The sequence below is a fragment of the Alexandromys fortis genome, unplaced genomic scaffold (genome assembly GCF_014885135.2).
Source record: "Alexandromys fortis isolate MF-2015 unplaced genomic scaffold, M_Fortis_MF-2015_v1.1 scaffold_128, whole genome shotgun sequence".
Taxonomy (NCBI): domain Eukaryota; kingdom Metazoa; phylum Chordata; class Mammalia; order Rodentia; family Cricetidae; genus Alexandromys; species Alexandromys fortis.
The window spans coordinates 307,068-314,460 of NW_026068012.1; the positions used below are offsets into that span (position 1 = coordinate 307,068).

Consider the following 7,393-nt stretch of genomic DNA (forward strand, 5'->3'; position numbering starts at 1 on the left):
GCTGGTTTCGTTTCTTCCGGTCCTGTTGTCAACATTCCAAGGCAGCAGAGCTGAGGAATCGAAACTAAAGTCCCTCAGCCTTGGTTCTAAGAAAATGAAACAGGAAAGAGGCAGCCACTGCAGTGAAAGCCTGTTCAAACCGGTTTCTTGAGCTACCCCACCCAGCCACGACTTCAGAAACCAGCCTGGAAACCAGCCTGCCCTGGGGCCACAACAGAGGAGGTGAGGAAGGGAATGGGAAGAAGCCATTAAACCTGGGATTCAGTTGCCTTCCGTGCTGAGTGTCAAGAAATTTCAACACCACTGATAAAGGCAGTTATCTGCAGAGATAACGTGTTTTCCTAAAGACAACTCAAAGGAGCAAAGGAAGTGTTAAGTCACAAACCCTAGAACAAATGACCAAGACGCTTACTTAACATATCAAAGCGAACTTGTTCCAGGTTCACCCTCAGCCCCTACAGGGTCCTAGTGGTTTGCATACCCTCCCCCATCCTAAACTTCTCCAGCCCAGAGGGTTGAACTACCCTTCCCCACATAGTTCAGCAATTAGAGTTACCCTGCTGTCTTTTGGGTCTCCTATCTGCTGCACCTGGCTCCCTATCTCCTCACGTGGCTCAGGGTCCTGTCCACTCCAGACTCTCCCAGACATCCTGATAAAATGTTTTCCATTTTATCTACAATAAACCTTCTTCTTCATACCAGGGGACAGCCATGTTCTTCCTTCTTTTCCTTCCTTCCTTCCTTCCTTCCTTCCTTCCTTCCTTCCTTCCTTCCTCTCTCTTTCTTTTTCTCTTTCTCTCTTTCCTTATTTTTTTTTTCATTCAAAGTGTTCTTGCTTGGGGTGAGAAAGTTAGTGGTCTTGAGTTTCAGCCTGTGGACACAATAGATGGAGCCACACACCTCAGAGAGCCCCAGCACAATTTCATCTACAAAGGAAACTCTCAGAGCAGTAAATAAACAAGGACAGACACTTTTATCTAAACTTGGTTTAATCTTTTCAAACTTGCTGTAAATTATGCTCTTTAGACAATATAACTTAGACATAGGATCCTTGGCTGGGTAGTGCTGGCACACATCTTTAATCCCAGCACTTGGGAGGCAGAGGCAGGCAGATTTCTGTGAGTTCAAGACCAGCATAGTCTATAGAGCGAGCCAGAGCCAGAGCTCAGAGCTGGAAAGGTCTGTGCTGTCCCTTTAAGAGACAAGCCTCTCCCACTCCCTTCCCCATCCACTGATGCAGGCAGATCTTCCTGCTTGCAGTCTGAGTCTCTTCCTTTTTCTGTCTCTCTCCCATAGAAGTAGCTACTGCTGTGGTTCCTCTCTTTCCCCAATCTGTCTCTGTCTCTCTCTGCCTCTCTTTGCTCTTCCCCCTTCTCCCCTTCCCTTTCATAACTCACTAAATAAATATCCAACCTCACTCCACATGGTGTGCCTATCCATGTCTCTGTCTCTCACCTGCCACATGGCTCCCAGCCACCTTTGGAGACCTGCAGAGTGATCTCGTGGTGTGCCCATCGATCTGTTTGTCTTTCCTCATGGGACTGGCTGCCCCATGGAGGTCTCTCACCCACCACATGTCTCTTGGCTGGAGAAAAAGATTAAAATGGGAGCGGGAGTGAGCAGTACCAAGACACCATTGAGGTACACGCTGAAGCGCTTCTGGGAGGAGTTTGCAGAGTTGGGCAGATATATGGAGCACCGGCTGTCTCTGGGCAAGACCACTTCCTTGGCTCAAGACCTACGAATGCCCCCTTGTTGGGGACCAAATCCTTTTGGCTTAGCCAGTTTACCCAGAGAAATCCAACACCTCCACCTGTTTTCTCTGCCCTGTAGGAGGAAATTGACACCCCCCCCATTTGCCGTCACAGCCTCTAAACTCACCCAGGAGGAGAAAGTAGCGCCCCCTGCCATGCCAAGGGGCAGGGTTTAGGAGCTGGAGAGATGGCTCAGAGGTTAAGAGCATTGTCTGCTCTTCCAAAGGTCCTGAGTTCAATTCCCAGCAACCACATGGTGGCTCACAACCATCTGTAAAGAGGTCTGGCGCCCTCTTCTGGCCTGCAGGCATACACACAGAGTATTGTATACATAATAAATAAATAAATATTTTTTAAAAAAAAGGGGAGGCAGGGTTTAGTCTTTTCTTCCTCAGGCCCCCTCTCTCTTCCCACATCACCTAGAAATTCTCTTCCTTAGACTCCTTCCAGCTCTGACTGCTCTGTAGTCTTTGTCTCAGTCCTTGTCCTTGTTCTGCTGGGATGATGCTCTCAACTATGGAAGCACCTCCTCTGGTCCTCCTCTGGAGCTCCTCTGATCCCCTCTAGTCTAGTGTTTACAAGAAAGGGGACTAGTTCCCCTGCTGTACTGGTGATAGCAAGGGGTGGGGAGTGTTTTTTTACTTCAGGTCCCCTCTTCCCTCCACACACTCAAGAGTGGCTCTAGCTATGGAGGTTTCAGGGGGAATTTCCCTGAGGCAAAGGCAGCCTCCATCCTTCCCTCATGGGAGGCACCTCTGGTAGGTCCAAGACCTGCAGGTTCCCACTCTCCACCTTCCTTTCAACCAGTTATCTGTGTAATGGGGAAACTCAGAACCAACAGTTCTCCAAGACCCTCAGACTTTCATTAGCCTTCTGTCTTCTACATCCCCAGCTGACCTGGGCTGCCTGTCAGCTCCTGGTCTACACCCCCAGCTGACCTGGGCCGCCCGTGTCTCTGCAAAGCTTGCCAGTTGCCGACCCGGGTAAACCCTAACATTCCAGAAAAACAGCGATCAGTACCGCTTTGTTATACAGTCAGTCCCGGGTATCAGAAGAAGCTTCAGAAGTTAGACGGGTTTGAGGGACAGAATAGGTCACAATTATTAGAGGCTGCTCAACAAGTTTACAATAACTGTAACTCTGTAGGTCTGTGGTTCTCAACCTTCCTAATGCTGAGACCCTTCAATATAGTTCCTCACAGAACACCAACCGTAAAATTATTCTCATTGCTACTTCATGACTGTAATTTTTCTGCCGTTGTAAACCATAATGTCAATATCTATGTTTTTTCTTGGTCTTAGGTGACCCCTGTGAAAGGGTCATTTGATCCCCTGGGGTCACAACCCACAGATTGAGAAACACTGCTGTAGATGAAAAGCGAAACAAAAGATTGACCCAGGCTGTAGGGGTAGCACATAGGGAGACCAAAACAAAGGATCCCATAGGGGGAAGTCAGAGACCCCGGAAGAGGAAGAGATTAGAGGAGGACCAATGTGCTTACTGTAAACAGAAAGGACACTGGGGAAAAAAGACACAAATTGAAACAGTAAAGAAGGACACCCTGGGTAAGGACTGGTAGACCAGGGCTCTATCCACTGAGTGCCCAGGAGCCCAGGCTGACATTAAGGTAGGAGATAAATTTGTTAAATTTCTGGTCAATGCCCAACAAACCCATCAGCTAATTGGGAAAGCCTAGGCACTGGGACCTGCAAGTGGCTGGCTATCTGAAAGACTTCTTCCTGTTTCTGCAAGGTGGCCGGCTTTTCCCTTTTTTTTGCCAGCAGTTGCTGCCACAGTCATGCTAACAAAAGAAATTGACCGAGTGACTTTGGGCAGGAACTGTTGCTTTGTGGTACCTGCCAGTTCTCATTGTTATCTTCTCTGGATAGGTGGAAGCCTGTCCTATCCTAGCCAAAACAGCCTCAATGGTCACCAAGACACCCCTGTAAGAGTTAATTCCTAGATTTAGATTGCCCCCCTCCCGGGGTCTGACAACGGCCTGGCCTTCACGGCCAAATCTGTCAAAGGTTCTAAATGTTGATTGGAAACTTCATCACATCTATAGGCAACAGATAGAAAAGATGAATGGGCCGTTAAAAGAGACTTTAAATAGGCCCTTGAGATCAGTGAAAATTGACCAACCTCCTCCCTTTTGTCCTAAGGGTCAGGTGCAGCCCATATCAAGGCTGAAATCATGTTTAGGAGACCTCCCCTGCCCAGAGATGTTCATAAGGCAGAAATTATTATCCAATTTCACCTCAAGTCCTTACAGGCCCTGCAAGAGATCCAAAGGGCCACTCATCAGATGCTGTATCTACTCATCAAAAGCCTGCATCTGAGCCTGCCCACGAATTCTAGCCTGAAGACCTCGTATGGGCCAAGAGGGTCATGACCCATGGTCTGGAGCCAGCACGGAAAGAGTCACACCCTGTGGTTATCACCACTCCACAGTGGTGAGGACACCAGTGTCACCCTGTGGATCCACCACACCCAGCTGACAGAGGCCACAGAGGACAACAGATGGATCCTCATCAAGTCATCTGACGCCCTGAAAATAAGACTGGTATGGGCCCTATCATTATGGTTGTTCTATTTTGTCCCTTTGTTCCCCCCAAGGGAAAGGTCCAGAGCCCCTGTGAGCCAGGAACTTGAGTATGGGTCCTAAGAAAGACTGGTTGCAGGAACTCATGGCCAGCCTGTTCTTGGAGACCCAACTGGTCTTCCAGGTAGATTTCTGTACAATATTACATCCAGAGGCTACTGGGGAATGGATGGTTCGCTTACTCCTGGGGAGGAGGAGCATGGCTGTGGGCTGTGAGCCCACCGATGAAGAGATGGGGTTCCCGTCTATGCAGTCCTATGCCTGCCCAGCTTCCAGGAGCCAGGCAAACACGCATTTTTTTTTTTTTTTTTTTTTTTTTTTTTGCTCAGTTGTGAAACCATGTCTTCCTGGGAGCATGCTGATCCTGTCATGGCCCCAGAAAAACAAACCCCACCTGTGATCACCTGACCCGACCCATTGGCCCAAACTGGCCCATCTCCAGACCCTCAGAATATGAGCCCCCTAAAGCGGCAAGCTCCAAACTCCAGTTTTGATGTGGGAGTGTCATATCAATCTGTTGATTTCATTGGATGAGCAATAAAGAAACTGCTGGCCCTGATAGGTTAAAAGATAGGTGGGCGGAATAAACAGAATAGGATGCTTGGCGGAAGAGGAAGTGAGGTCAGACTCTGCGCTGCTTCCAGAGGGACCGGACAGCTGCCATGCTCTGCTCTCCCAGGCAGCTGCAACCCACGATGGATTTAGGCTAGAATCTTCCCGGTAAGCGCACCTTGGGGTGCTTACACACATTACTAGAAATGGGCTAGTCCAGGTGCGAGAGTTAGCCTAGAAGAGGCTAGATAGAAATGGGTCAAGCAGTTAAATGAATACAGTTTGTGTGTTGTTATTTTGGGCATAAGCTAGCCAAGTGGCCGGGGTGTTGGGGATGCAGCCCCGCCGCTCCTATTTCAACACAGTTTCCCAAGAATTCCTTTAATAACCCCGGGAATAAAGGTGTAGGAGGAGCCCCTCAGTGTTTGGGTTGCCAGAGAGTTCACCAGTTCCTTCATCATCCTCAACTGGACATAGGTTGGCACTGCTGGCTGTGCCTAGACACCAAGCCCCTAGTCAAACATGCAGGGCTGTCTCTTCAACGGAAGGGATATATAATTGAATTCTCACCTGAAGGCTGGGGTGGATGAGGTTAATAGTCAGGTGACCTGTGTTGTCTGTGGGGCCAGGCCACAGCTGGCTCCCCCAGGCTCTTATGTCAATCATCCTCCTAGACTCACCTTGGGTGTCTCTCAGTCAATAGAACCCTCTTTACAGAAGAGGTCACGTGTGCCTTACAAGGAGTTTCAATGTAGTCATGCCATGAGCATTATTATACACGGGATGGAGTTAATATCACCAGGAAGCTTCTTCTTCACAATTGTGCTATGCGTACATGGTCTGAAATGAACTGCCTGGTACCAGACTCAGTGTGAGCCAGTGCCAGCGCTGAGTCCTGCTGACTGGGACCTCTTTCTCGTGTCATGTTGACTGACACTCTGCTGGCCATGGTGTTTGCAGAGACCCCACTGGTTCACGGCCATCATGGCAGGGAACATGACAACAGACAGGCAGACACGGCACACGCATGAGGCACATACATAGAGTCAAATGGGAAATGTTTGAACTTCTGAAACCTCAAAGCCCACCCCTCCCCCACAGTGACACGCCTCCTCCAACAAGGCCACACCTCCCAGTCCTTGGCAACCCGTTCCACCAACTGGACACCACACCAACATTCAAACATACGAAAATAAGGGACTCCACTCATTCTAACCACAAGTCATTTCTTTCCTTCCACCTCGTGCATCCTGGCTACACTGAGGTCATCAGGTTTGGTGACAAGTGCCTTTGCCCACTGAGCCATCTTCCTGGCTCAGATGCTTTTTTTTTTAAATATGTATTTATTTATTTATTTATTATACAATATTCTTTCTGTGTGTATGCCTGAACGCCAGAAGAGGGCACCAGACCTCATTACAGATGGTTGTGAGCCACCATGTGGTTGCTGGGAATTGAACTCAGGACCTTTGTAAGAGCAGGCAATGCTCTTAACCACTGAGCCATCTCTCCAGCCCGCCCAGATGCTTTTCTGAGCTGACTTTAACAAAGGGGCATTCAGCTGTGAAGCTGCATGGCAGGCAGAAAGGGGCAAAGCTTCAAAGTGTGAGACTGTCCTGGTAATTCAGTTTTCTTTTACATTTTTATTTTTTGATTTTTTTGAAACAGAGTTTCTCTGTGTAGCTTTGTAACCTGTCCTGGAGCTCACTCTGTAGACCAGGCTGGCCTCGAATGCCCAGAGATCTACCTACCTCTGCCTCCTGAGTGCTGGGATTAAAGGCATGTGCCACCACCGCTGGTTTATGGTGTATTAAGCAAGGAAAGCACTCCAAGAACAGGAGTGGACATCTGTGATGTTTTGAATGAAAATGATCCCCATAAGCCATTAGAAAGTGGCACTTTTAGGAGGTGTGGCCTTGTTGGAGGAGGCATGTCACTGAAGGTGGGCTTTGAGGTCTCAGATCCTCAAACCAGCCCCAGTATCTTTCTCTTCCTGCTGCCTGGCAATCCAGATGTAGAACTCCCAGGTACTTCTCCTGCACCATGTCTGCCTGCATGCCGCCATGCTTCCTGCCATGTGACAATGGACTAAACCTCTGAACTGTAAGCCCCAGTTAAATGTTTTCCTTTGCTGTGGTCGTGGCGTCTATTCACAATAATAAAACCTCAACTAAAACAACTTGTGAGAGAAAGAAGAAAAGCTTTGTTTGTGTTTGTTTTTGTCTGTGTAATAGCCCTAGCTGTCCTGGAACTCGGTCTGTAGACCAGACTGGCTTCGAACTCACAGAGATCCACCTGCCTCTGAGTGTTGGAATTAAAGGTATGTGCCACCAACACCCAGCTGGAATATCACTTCTTAAAATGAGAAAAATCCATGAATGGAGAGATGCTCGGTGGTTAAGAGCACTGGTTGCCTTTCCAGAGGACCGGTTTTGGTTACCAACCCCACACGACAGCTCACAAATCACGTGTGACTCCAGTTTCA

At 48.5% G+C, this 7,393-nt stretch overlaps 1 long non-coding RNA gene across 1 annotated transcript; it reads left to right on the top strand.

The window, feature by feature from the left end:
- LOC126513666 (uncharacterized) lies at positions 1–7,393 on the top strand. Its single transcript, XR_007595405.1, has 3 exons — positions 1–222; positions 4,018–4,317; positions 4,686–7,393. It is a non-coding gene; the product is annotated as an uncharacterized lncRNA (long non-coding RNA).